At 31.9% G+C, this 14,298-nt stretch overlaps 1 protein-coding gene and 1 long non-coding RNA gene across 2 annotated transcripts in view; both read left to right on the forward strand.

Moving 5' to 3' along the window:
* The first annotated feature begins 2,669 nt into the window (after nucleotides 1-2,669).
* Cdep (Chondrocyte-derived ezrin-like domain containing protein) overlaps nucleotides 2,670-14,298 on the forward strand; it is a 227,733-nt gene continuing 216,104 nt past the window's right edge. The window contains exons 1-2 of the mRNA XM_075295350.1: nucleotides 2,670-2,819; nucleotides 7,717-8,405. The gene's annotated coding sequence lies outside the window, so the exon portion shown is untranslated. The remainder of the gene's footprint in view (nucleotides 2,820-7,716; nucleotides 8,406-14,298) is intronic.
* Nucleotides 6,675-7,304, forward strand: LOC142238891 (uncharacterized). The gene is made up of 2 exons (XR_012722854.1): nucleotides 6,675-7,009; nucleotides 7,073-7,304. It is a non-coding gene; the product is annotated as an uncharacterized LOC142238891 (long non-coding RNA).

The raw sequence follows: 14,298 nt of genomic DNA on the forward strand, positions 1-14,298 counted from the left end.
TTTTATTATTCAACATAGTTCCCTTCAAGAGCGATACAACAATTACAACGACCTTCCAATTTTTTGATTCCATTTTGGTAGTACTCAGAATCATCAACACGTTGTTGTTTTTGGTCAAATGTGAGCTCGCGCGGCACCCATTTTGCACAGAGCTTCCGCATATCCAAATATTGATGAATGATATGGCCAACACGTTCCTTTGATATCTTTAAGGCCTCTGCTATCTCGATCAACTTCATTTTACGGTCATTCAAAATCATTTTGTGGATTTTTTTGATGGTTTCGTCGGTAACCACTTCTTTCGGGCGTTCACCGTCGTCCGTGCTCATTTCACCACGTTTGAATTTTGCATACCAATCAATTATTTTTGATTTCCCTGGGGCAGAGCCCGGAAACTCATTATCAAGCCAAGTTTTTGCTTCCACCGTATTTTTTCCCTTTAGAAAACAGTATTTTATCAAAACACGAAATTCCTTTTTTTCCATTTTTTTCACAATAACAATAGTTGCTTTACAAAAGACGCTCTATCTCACAAACTAATTGACTTACAGACGTCAAATTTTGACACGAATCATTTGAAGGTCGGTACTATATAAAAATAATATGCATTTAATACTAGCGACGCCATTTATGTGTCAGACCGGGGACATATCAGCTAACCTGTTATATGCCGTAAACCCTTATTCATCAACCGATCGTACTTAAAGTTGGCTAAATGTAATCTTCTATAGCATTAACGGTAAGTGCAAAATTTCTTCGAAATCGGTTCAGATTTAGATATAGCTCCCATATATATGTATCGCCCGATTTTGAAAAAATGTCCCCTAATAACCTTATTTTTGACCGTAGTGGCCACATTTATTAACTGATCGTACTCAAATTTTGCACAAGGTAACCTTCTGTGGTATCAATCATGCCTGCAAAATATTTTACAAACTGACTCAGATTTAGATATAGCTCCCATGTATATTCATCGCTCGATTTTCCCAAATTTGTCCAAAATACTCTTATTTCATAACTAATGTTACTCAAATTTCAAATTTTGATGTACTAGTCGATCCTACTTAGACCTACATGTAGCTCTTACATAATAATATTGGCCGATTTTTACAAATTTGCATTTATTACCCACAACTAATTGAGCGATTTCCTCTTTTTTAATAATGGACTCAATATTAGTGGCATACTAACTCTGTAGGTGCAAAATCAACTATAGCTCCTAATATCAGACATTTCTGCTAAGATTGCGACAAGAGTCCCATAAACATGAACCCCTTCATGTTCTTAAATATGGAAATGCGGTTTATCTCCAAATCCTATACCAATGATAACCCACAAATGCTTATACCCTGCCAACATTTGTTGAATTTGACGGAGCTTCTGATAATTCCCACCACGTCGAAAACAATCGTATACGACATCCAAAACTCGTCGGAAAAGCGTCGTCACTATTGAGAAGTTGTACCACGCCAAGTTACTAGAAAAAAGTATCGCATAAGTGCAATTATTAGGTGTCTTTTTAAATAAATTTATAACGACGCCAATAAGAGCCCATTCAAGCAATCAGAAAAAGTGAATTTTAAGATAGTTGTAAAAGAATCATTGTGGTCAAGTATTGTTGTTTAGATGTTCATTAGTTTGAATAAACATATATAAATTCTTATAAATATAACATTTATACCACTATCACAACACATTTAACATAATTTTTTTCATTAATAAAAGAATGATGTTGATTTACAAGTGGCAAGTTACATGTTGCAGCGTCTATCAGCCAGTGTTTTTATTCTCGATGGGAAAATTGTTCACCAATATACCTTTTACAATTTAAGCGAAATAACTATGTTTTCAGCACTTCATTGTCGATTTTACTTTAATAAATTATAAGAAGCTAGTTGCGCTTGGTGTTTCACAAAATATAAAATGGCTCTTGTAACAATAATGATGGCAAAATACTTTAATGTACATTTCATACTTTTTCATACGCTTCCCCCATCACAGTTGGAGATTGTTGCAGTGTCACTTAAGAGTCTGTGGTAGCGATGAGGATGAAATGGAACTTTGAAATGCTGGCAGGGTATATTTACTAATTCAGTAGGGGTGGTTTAGGGTATGATATAGTCGGCTCCGCCAGAGTTTCTACTTTACTTGTTTTCTCATGAAGAGGAAACTTAAAAAATCGATAGCAATGGCTCATGGTCAATGTTTTTCTTTAAGATGTTTTTTGAATAAATTTTCGATCGACAGAGTAGCTTCTAAAAAAATTGAATTAGTATTCTTTAGTATCAATTATATGGAGAGATAAAATTTTGCGTTTCTGGCAATTCATAAACCAAAACGGGGGGATAGATTTTAGGGCTTTACTTCGCTTTGCACAGCTTCATTTCGTTTGCATGACAATAATACAATGTAATAAAATTATGAGAATAAAGTTATGAGAATAAAATTTAAACAATCGATAACAACGTAACGGAATTTTCTGGAGCAAAAATACCTACATATTTCTTATTGGTAGCAAAAATTTGGCCGGGGATCTTATGAATATTCGGTTATAATGAACCGATTGTTTAGCAATCGGATATACAATCGTTTATCGATACAAATGCAATCGATTACTCATTCTCACTAGTTGGAGCTGTGTAATCATTTTCATTAGACTGAAGGTAGCAAAGTATCTTGTATTGTGAATCTTGTATCGGTCGGATATGTCGTGAACGGGTGAATCAAAATCTAAGAACAAAAAAATATCTGTGCGGTGGTGAACAAACAAGTAGAATGTAGATTTCAAGAATTTAATGCAAAAAATTCACAAGCAAAATGTAATAAAATTAATAAGATATATAAGGAAAAATATAAATTCCTATGCTGAGATTGATTTCAAAGTGAATTTTTGTAAAAATGCTTACGATTAGTGGGAGTATTTTAAGAAAACATGAATCTTTGCAAAAAGTCAAATAAGAAAAAAAAAATTAGAATAAACGAAGGAGAAAAAAATCTATGTATGTAGGGTCGTGGTCTTGTGTGTGTACGTTTGTATCTGTGTGAGAAGACCTGCTCGCTGTGTATACGTGAAAATTTCTTTACAACACCCTTTTGATTAAAAAAAAAAAACAACACACACAACAGCAACGATAACGTATATAGAAAAGCCAAGTTGTTTGTTGTTAACGACGATTGTGTATAGAATAAAAAATAAATACTTAAACATTTGTGTGGAATTTTTATGTTAATTCTTTTTTCCCCGTTTTGTTTAAATCCAAAGTCGGCCTTTGTAACAAACAAGCAAACGACCAACAACCTAAAATTTAGAATGAATTGAATTGTTTTTGTGTAGTATACAATGAAATTATACGACATAATCGTACTACCATATACCCTGGGATGTGTCTGATTAGAGTGTGGTTTAATAACACAGGGTGGTGCCGTCTTCGACTGAGTGTTAATTACATGATTGATGTGTTTATTCACGTATAAACAAATGTTATTAAATTATTATCTTGTCTTTTTTTATTTCTTTTAAGTTTTATATCAATTTCAAAACACAAGTGCTTTTCAATATTACAAGGCTAGGGTCGACTTATCCACCCCAAATATTATGAAACCCTACGTGAATTTTGATAGATTTCGTTTTTGTTTTGGTTAAAAAGTCATACTCTCACAATCTCTCTCACGCCCCCACCACCATCAATAACAACTCTCTTTGACATACCTTTACGCTAACTCTATTTCGAGGCTGCCAGATGATTGTGGTGAAAAGTAAAGTAAACGTTTTCGGAAGTATGGAAATACATACGGTAGTAGAATTTGTGAAATTGCAAGGATTGTATTGAAATTTAGGAAAAATTAGTTATTTTAAAATGCTCAACAACACCACACTCACACAAGGAATATGATCACCTCAAACAAAATGTTATTTTTTGACGGTGATCACGTCACACATTTGCAACAACCATGTTATATTCTCGAAAATTAGATATCTGATTTCGGCAACAATGTATATGTTTGCCGGGAAAAAAATATTTTGCGACAAACATGTTACATGTTAACGTTCCAAAATTAATATTTTGGTCTTGAAACTGGTTTGGGGTGATCATATTTCTTTGATTAAATATTAATTAATAATTTTGAATTTCCTCAAATTAAGAAAAAAATAAATATCTAAGAGTTGAATATGTAGTTTATTAAAGTAAGTATAATATAAAAATAGATTTTTTTTGTCAAAAAAGGCAAAGAAATCGAAAATGGCTTTGCGTGAACTGAAGTACAAATCAAAAACACGACACTCAAGTACAACATACAATTTTTTCCATAACTTGGAATAATTTCTACAATGGGATAGGTTAGGTTAGGTGGCAGCCCGATGTATCGGGCTCACTTAGACTATTCAGTCCATTGTGATACCACATTGGTGAATTTCTCTCTTATCACTGAGTGCTGCCCGATTGTATGTTAAGCTCGATGACAAGGGACCTCATTTTTATAGCCGAGTCCGAACGGCGTTCCACATTGCAGTGAAACCATTTAGAGAAGCTTTGAAACCCTCAGAAATGTTACCAGCATTACTGAAGTGGGATAATGCACCGCTGAAAAACTTTTTGGTGTTCGGTCGAAGCAGGAATCGAACCCACGACTTTGTGTATGCAAGGCGGGCATGCTAACCATTGCACCACGGTGACTCCCTTCTACTATGGGATGCATTTGTACTGACAAAATTCGCATATTTGTCTCATAATTGCTTTTGAAATACTTTTGAAATTCCTTTCAAATATACCCAGCTTTTCCCGTTTTTGCCCTCTTATTATGTTCCTTTGTTCTAAAATGTTATATATAAGATTTTATAATACTTTATAATTCCGAGCAAAAGATGCGACTTCTTTAAAATAAATACATTTTTTAGCAACCTATCTGGCTTTAAATCTAGGATCAATAAAAATAAAATTAGTATTCAGATCTCATTTATCGAATTTTCATTTTATTTTCGCGGTATATGAATAAAGCTATTCACGAACAAACAAATGCCAGTTTAAAAATCCAAATTATAGCGGATACCTCAAAGTAAAAATGTTTAAAAAGTTAAAAAAAAAAAAACTTTAAACCAAAGATACTAAATCCTCAAAATAAGTTTTAGCCTATAATATAAGCTTTTTTATCTTAAATCTAAAGAGTCAATATTTCAGTTAATTTAAGGACGATTTCTTTAAATCAAAAAATTTTTTTCTTTATTTCAAGAAATTTTTTTTTCTTAGTTCAAAGACATGCGACTTTAACGGAGGGATGCAAATTTACAAAATTTGCATCCCTAAAGATTATAAACTTTATTTTAATTAAAATGTCATTATTTTAAAGAAAATTTTCCTTAATATTTTGAAAATTGCGCATCCTAAAATTTAGGTTGCAAATTCTTTAATTTCTATTCAAAGTCCGTATTATTTGTTCAAGGTTACTTTTATTTTATAAATCATTTATTGCAATATAAACTTTTTAAATTGTTGGATTATTCCTTATCCAAACATGTTTCAACAGCAAAATGTTATTTTTAGACGGGGAATATGTAACATGTTTGTCGCAACCATGCACCCAGAAAAAGGGGCTCTAATGCCAACTGAACTTTATTTTAGTTCATGAAGATTAGTTGATTTTAGTTAAATTTTGCACAATATGAGTAAATGTTCTTTATTTTAATAATTTTTTGCTAACTTTAATGATGTGAACTAAAAATAAGAAAAAAAGTTGTATACAAATATAGTGCACAATTTTACTACAAAATAAAATAGTTCATATTTTCCTAAAATGGCAGAAGTTTGCTTAAATTGAGTTCATAAGTCTTTAAAATGAGTAAATTTTACTAAAATTGTACCTGTCTTGAACTTCGTACAGCGCTAAAAACATTTTACCAAATTTTAAATCCAATTTTTTCTTTCAACATATAAAATTTTCTTAAACAACAGAAAAAAAATTATTTAAAAAAAATTTCTTCAGTTTGACAAAAAGTATTAATTTATTTATAACATGTTGCAATTAGAAAACTATTTTAGTTAAAAATTTCTAAAATAAACCTACATTTTCTTCCACGGTGGGTTCACTTTTTTTTGGGTGTGCTGCAAGTATTTTGTGTTTGACGAGAAAACTAAATATTTGCGGCAACAATATTCCATGTTCCCCATACAAAGCTAGAATTTTTCTCTTAAAACACATTTGCTCTTGAATTAAGACAAGAATAGAAGAGCATATACTGTTTTTAAAATTTTGTTTTTGATTTTAGCGGTTAAAATCAAACTTAGAACCTAACATAATAATTTAGTTAAACAATTTTCATTAATTAATTTTAATACTTTATTTCAATGATGACCTGATATCCAATAACGGCTGATATTCCACGTCCAGTGTTTGAAAAATACTATAAAATAGCCGAGGAAAAATGTGGATTTAAACAAAGTAAATTTGTATACACTACTCTTTTTCGATAAAACGTTTACAAATTGGCACTGTTAGATTTTTACTTCATTTCGCTTATTAAGCAAAAAATTACTGTTTTCTCCTTTTCTCCAGCTGAGGTTTTGTTGTTTTAACCAACTTTTTGGATTTCGATTGAAAAGTTATATAGTGGTAGCAAATTAACAATTTCGTCACCTCTTCAAGTGAAAATTATGCAAAAAGTTCATTTAAAGAATATCTCTACTTAGAAATAAAATATCAGCAAATCTGGCAGCTCTGTAATATATGGGTTCTGCGATACTAAATGTATACCCACCCGACCAAAGTGCCGAGAAATGGCGAAGGTTCGCTAAAGCGAACATTTTTCGAAATAAATTAACGCCACATTATTCGAGAAAAGTTCGATAATAGAAAAATTTCGAACGTTCGTTTTGTCGAAGTAATAACGAATATTTTTCGGCTTATTTGTTGGTGTTCCGCCATGTTTGTTTTTGACAAAGACAGAGATTAAAAAGTCATTTCAGTTTAAGAAATTGTTAAGTGCGGGTGAAGTGTGTTAGCGAATATAAAAGAGGTAAGTAATTTATTTATATATCTTTAAAAAAACTACCAATTTTCTTTCTTGTTTAATTTGCAGATGTATCCAGGAAAATGTTACTCATTGGTTAATATCCTTTTCAATGGCATAGCCACGACCGGTTTAATAAGAAATTCCGGCAATGAAGTCAATGCAGTGCCTTAAATCACTTTAAATATATATTCCTAAATATAAATATTTTAAGTATTTTGTTCGCAACACTAATATCTATATTATTTTGTATTATAATTATCTATATTGTGTTGTAATAAAATAAAAACAAACTTGAAAATTTTCTTTTACTACACAACTTATAATGGGAACAAAATGGGAATAAAACAGTATAGAAAACCTTCGAAAGCGGAATGATATCGAATACGAAAACGAATTCGAGATAGATTCGTTAACGATCAATTATAGATATCGCGAAACCTTCTTTAACGAATCACTAGCAAGCCTTCGAAAACGAAGAGTGTGCTGGCAGTAACAGCACGACAGATGAACGTTTTTCGAAATTTTTTCGAACCATTCTCGATATCGTTTTCGATAGTTTTCTTCGAGAAAAAACCGAGAATATTTCTATATCGAATACGATAACGAACGTTGTGGTCAGGTGGGTAGGCATTTGGGCTTGTTGCGGTGTGTGTGTGTGAGCCGATGTGGTGAAACAAATATTTCATATTGCTTACTGTGTCAATTCATAGAGCTATTCACAAGGACATTAACGACTGCAAAATACAAGAATATAAATACATACAATCATAATTGAAAAAAAACATAAAATTTGCTATAGTGAAGAGAGAGAGATAAAAATCCTAGAGATAAAGATACGACAAACGAAAAACAAAATACAAGCGGTAACAAAGTGAAATCAAACACCCACAGTTACACGAAACAATATTCATTCATTCATCCAAAACGACTACGAAGCTCTATGTTGTTTCGAGTATAGCCTCGAAAAAACAACACGACAGCACTAGCAGCAGCAGAATCAACACCAATACAACAAAGCAGCAGCGTAGCAGAACATAACTAATTTGAAGTTGTAGTACCTTGATGTTGTTCTCTTTTTGTGTACTAATCCTCCCATCAACACCCTCTGCTTAATTTGTTTCACCTTGCTGCCTTTTTTGATTGTGTTACGTGTGTGTGTTTATCCGCGCCATCCATCTATGTGTATGGGTATGTGAGTTGAATTGAGGATTTGTTCTTCCTGTTGTAACCCTTATCTCTTCTTGCCATTGGAAGAATATATAAAAAAAAAAAACAGTAGAACAGAGAAACAATTAAGTGAGAGTGACGTCTTTACATTGTTGTGTTGAAAACATTCGTCGTTGTTACAGCAAGAGCATTATCATCATCAGGTGCATTCGTATTACTTGACATTCAAATGGTGAGTGAATTCAAGCTCCAAATAATTTTATTTGTTTTATTTCTATTGTATTTGCTTGTGTTCTACTTCCTTAGGAAATGAAGTAATTGGATTTATTTCTATTAGCTATTTATTTAACCGTGATTTGTACATCTATTGTTATGACCTATCGGTATCCAATGTACATTTGTCCTACCCCATTTACTTTCCTAAACCATTTGCTATTTTAATCTCAAATCCTTATTTTGCCATTCTATGCACATCAGCAACAATAATGGATTTTTCTCTCTTCGTCCCTTGATTTTCAAATTCAGGTCATTGCATTGTGCAAGTGTGTGTGCGCTTGTGAGAGCGCATATATGCAAATACGTGCGTAATTTCGTATAAACGTCATGGTATTTTATTGGTGGAATTTTGTTGTGCTTTTACGCTTGAATACATTACAATTGTTACAGAATCATATAAAAGTAAAACGAAGAAACCCCTTTTCTTGCTGATAAATTTTACTTCCGTTTGTTGAGAAGGGATTGGCGTAGCATGTGTTTCTCATTAACCGTAACAATAAAACAGCTGATCTCTTGAATATTTTCGATATATGTGTGTGTATATGTACATTGTTTTCTTACTCAAGGTGATGGCTTGTAAGGGCTTTTGTCAACATTTTTTAATTGATATTTTTTAATGCTACACAGAAAAAATAGGGTCTTAAGCACAAAGATATACCCCATATTCCAATGCAGTAGCAAAATTTGTTAACACTAACCCATACAAACTTAAAATTTCTCAATATTTCCTACCAAAACTTTCCTCCCATGGGTCCTGGGTTCAATCCCAGTTTCGACCAAACACCAAAAAATTCTGGTGACATTTACGAGTGTTTACATTGCTTCTGCTATCTGACCCCATTGTTTACACCATCACAGTAGACCGTACACTGAAGAAAAAGCATAACCGGTTGCAAAGATTTTGTCTTTACTCAAATGATTTTGGTATTGATTCCGAGCCAAAGAAGCGAAGAACTGAAGTAAGGACAAATTTAAGACACAATTCCCTTTTAAATTTGAGTCTTGTGTACTTGATTCTGGGAAGTAAATTTTATTTTTTTCGTGTTTTCAACTTTTTTTCTTCATATCCTACCAAAGTCCTTTAAAAACGTGTTAACGGCAACTTTAATTTCCAAATTCAAACTCGACTTCCTATTTTCGAACACTTTTTTGCTTTGTAGTCAAGATGCAAAAAGGCAAACAATTTAATTAATTTTAAATAACTTTAGTCCAAAAAATATTTCTTTCGTGTTATGATACCAATTTTTAAGTCGAGTCACTTAATTGTAAGGACAAAAATAAGTCCTATTTTTGAACACTTTTTTGTTTTGTAAACAAGATGCAAAAAGGCAACAAATTTTTAAAGACAATTTAATAAATTTTGGGAGCCATCGTGGTGCAATGGTTAGCATGCCCGCCATGCATACACAAGGCCGTGGGTTCGATTCCTGCTTCGACCAAAGACCAAAAAGTTTTTCAGCGGTGGATTATCCCACCTCAGTAATGCTGGTGACATTTCTGAGGGTTTCAAAGTGGTTTCACTGCAATGTGGAACGCCATTCGGACTCGGCTATAAAAAGTAGGTCCCTTGTCATTGAGCTTAAACATGGAATCGGGCAGCACTCAGTGATAAGAGAAAAGTTCACCAATGTGGTATCACAATGGACTGAATAGTCTAAGTGAACCTGATACATCGGGCTGGGCTGTCAACTAACCTAGGTTAGGTTAGGTGAATTAGGTCACCTAACATAACCTAATTAATTTCAAATAACTTTTCTGAATTATTAAAGTCAAGTTGACCTTAGTCCAAAAAAAGTTTCTTTCATGTTATGATACCAATTTTTAAGTAGAGTCACTTAATTGTAAGGACATTGAAAAGTTATATCAGAGAAATGCGTCTTCTATGCTAAGCAAAATTCTCATCCTTATTTAGGGACATGAAATCTTTTGCCTCACGACAATATTTTTTTTTCAGTGTAGATACAAGGTGCGTAAGATAATATTTCTGCAATATATTTAAGTCTGCGAGCATAAAGGCTAAATAATTTGGATACAAATCTTGACATCAATCCATTAAGTGACATTTTGTATAAAATGTCTCCTTCAATGCTTTCAAATATGTCAAGAAATGACCAAACAATTCATACTAACAAATTCTTACAAGCCTTAATGGAATTATTTTATTTTTTTCTGTTTTCCAAGAAAATGTTGTACCTAATTGAAGATGATTAAAAGATGAGAGCGAGTGTCCATCCTTAAGGCATGACAAATTCCATGATGACCTTAAAAAAAGCCAGCTGGATTCAATTTTTAAATTTGCATTGTAAAAAAGAAATACTAACTTGTCCGGCTAAAGAAAAAAAACGTATATTCTATATAAATTTCCCTTCATCAACTTAAGATAGTGTTTTATTTTGTCCCCCTAGTTAAAAGAAAAAATATGAATAATTGTCCATTGGGGGATTTTTACTTGCTTGCGGGCATGATTGTCTGTCGTTGGCATATGGTTTTCTGGTTAAATGGTTGCCTCTTGGCTAGCAAGCATTTGCTGGTGATGTGTATGGGAATTATTTTTTATATGTTTCTAAATGGGGTTTCAGAGGTCACAATTGTATTGGACATGGATAATATTTTGGGATGATTTGGATAAAAAATATAATCACAAATTTAAAAAAAATGAAACCTTAACTTTCATCTGCACGGATGAAAAAGACTGTTTTTCATATGTTTGGCTATAAACATTATATGTTTGGAACACAAATTTTTAAACACAATATTTTTGAGTGCAAGTATATAATGTTCATAAACTAGCATAACATGTTTGGGACATATATGTTAATATGTTAGAACATATTATGTTTGGGACATAAAATGTTTGTAAATATAATATGCTTGGATGCAAACATATATTAATTTAGAAATAGCCTATAAACATATATGTGTTTAGTAGCTTGGAGCGCTATTTAACAGGGAGCGATATTGAATTAAGTTGGTGGTTGTTGCTTGTTATTACAAAATTAACATTTTATTTTTCCTTGGGCAATTGATCAGCTACTTCTTTGATCCTTACAAACTGTGTGGTCCGCTGTTCGAATCCCCGTCCGGCAAAAGGTAAAATTAAAATAAAAAAAAATCATAAAATTGAATAATTTCTTCTACAATGTTTGTATCACAGAAAAAGGTGCTAAGAACTAAAAAATCTCGTGGAAGTGAGAAAGATGTGGGGGAATATACAATTGGGCAGAAACAAAATTTTGAGCATTCAGGTCGAAAACCTATGTTGTTAGCACCTATATTACCTGTTTATTTTCATAATTCATTATGATTGTAAATATATAAATAAATAAATAAAATTTTGAGCACAATATTGTTTGGGAGATTTTTTTTAAGCATATAATATTTTTGGGTGCAAAATGCTTCCAAACATATTAGATGTTCACATAATAACATATTGTTTTTTGGAAGACAACATTATTGAATTTGGATGCAAAAATACAAAATGTTTGGAACTTAGACTACCCAAACATATATTGTTTAGACCAATATGCTTTCAAACATATTATATATTGGAAGAGATCAAACATATAAATGTTTGGGCAATACCCAAAAATATATATGCTTGAAGCAAAATATGTTTGGGAGTATATGTTACAGAAGCGATTTTTTGTGAGCGTGTGTATATGAACAAGAAGGTGTTCTATTACCTTTGCTATAAACAGTTCTCATCTCAAACTAAGGCCACACTCACAAATAAGTTTACTTGGACCCAACGATTTTGACATTTTGTTATTGTTTCCGATTCAAAGATATGGCTTCTTCAAAAGGAATATATTTTTTAGGAAGCTATCTACACGCTCACAAAAAATCGCTTCTGTAACATATACTCCCAAACATATTTTGCTTCAAGCATATATATTTTTGGGTATTGCCCAAACATTTATATGTTTGATCTCTTCCAATATATAATATGTTTGAAAGCATATTGGTCTAAACAATATATGTTTGGGTAGTCTAAGTTCCAAACATTTTGTATTTTTGCATCCAAATTCAATAATGTTGTCTTCCAAAAAACAATATGTTATTATGTGAACATCTAATATGTTTGGAAGCATTTTGCACCCAAAAATATTATATGCTTAAAAAAATTCTCCCAAACAATATTGTGCTCAAAATTTTATTTATTTATTTATATATTTATAATCATAATGAATTATGAAAATAAACAGGTAATATAGGTGCTAACAACATAGGTTTTCGACCTGAATGCTCAAAATTTTGTTTCTGCCCAATTGTATATTCCCCCACATCTTTCTCACTTTCTCACCACGAGATTTTTTAGTTCTTAGCACCTTTTTCTGTGATACAAACATTGTAGAAGAAATTATTCAATTGTATGATTTTTTTATTTTAATTTTACCTTTTGCCGGACGGGGATTCGAACAGCGGACCACACAGTTTGTAAGGATCAAAGAAGTAGCTGATCAATTGCCCAAGGAAAAATAAAATGTTAATTTTGCAATAACAAGCAACAACCACCAACTTAATTCAATATCGCTCCCTGTTAAATAGCGCTCCAAGCTACTAAACACATATATGTTTATAGGCTATTTCTAAATTAATATATGTTTGCATCCAAGCATATTATATTTACAAACATTTTATGTCCCAAACATAATATGTTCTAACATATTAACATATATGTACCAAACATGTTATGCTAGTTTATGAACATTATATGCTTGCACTCAAAAATATTGTGTTTAAAAATTTGTGTTCCAAACATATAATGTTTATAGCCAAACATATGAAAAACAGTCTTTTTCATCCGTGTAGGCCCTATATAATTAAAATTAGGAAACATGACATCATTTGTCGAATATTTTCCTGTAAATAAATGTCAGTATAAAAATCAAAATAATATCAGATACTTTAAAGAAAAAAAGTTTTCCTAATAAAAAAAACTTAAGCCAAACGTACAAAATCTTCAATTGAAGCTTTTTTATCTTTAATTCAAAGTTTTAATATCTCAGTTGATTTCGAGAATAATACCCATATTCATAATAATATACTGACAGTTTATCAAGTGAATTTGTAATTCTATCTACCTTTGCTATTCGACGATTTACCTGTAATAAATTCCTTCGACTTTGGTTTCTTCAACTCGAAAACAATCGTAGACAGCCGAATGTTTGTCAACGATATGGCTGTGCAGTTCACTATTCACCCAAAATGCACACTATATGTACAAAAGTTCCCATGAAGTGGGTCAATTAAGGGTTAATTAATTATATATTATTTAATTTTTTTTTTTTATTTTTTTGTTTGGAATTTTCGTTGTTTTGTTTTTCTCTACAAAAAACGAAAACAAAATTTAACATTAATACCAGACCAATTTCCAAAAGTTTTCGTATCAAAGTTTATGCCACATATTCAGTGAGAGAAAGAGACAACCATACGTTTAACTAAAGTACAAAATTATTAAAAACTAGTAAGGAAAGTCTAAAGTCGGGCAGGGCCGACTACATTATAACCTTCACCACTTTGTAGATCCACATTTTCGATAGCATATCAAATCCGTCCAATGTGTTGGGTGCTATAAATAAAGGTTTGTCCCAAATACATACATTTAAATATCACTCGATCTGGACAGAATTTGATAGACTTCTACAAAATCTCTAGACTCAAAATTTAAGTCGGCTAATGCACTGGGGTGGAACACAATGTTAGTAAAAAACAAGTATGGAAAGTCTAAAGTCGGGCGGGGCCGACTATATTATACTCTGCACATCTTTGTAGACCCACATTTTCGATATCCTATAAAATCCGTTCAATGTGTTGGGTGCTATATATATAAAGGTTTATGTTCCCAT

This window comes from Haematobia irritans, chromosome 1 (genome assembly GCF_050003625.1).
Source record: "Haematobia irritans isolate KBUSLIRL chromosome 1, ASM5000362v1, whole genome shotgun sequence".
NCBI classification, from domain to species: Eukaryota; Metazoa; Arthropoda; class Insecta; order Diptera; family Muscidae; genus Haematobia; species Haematobia irritans.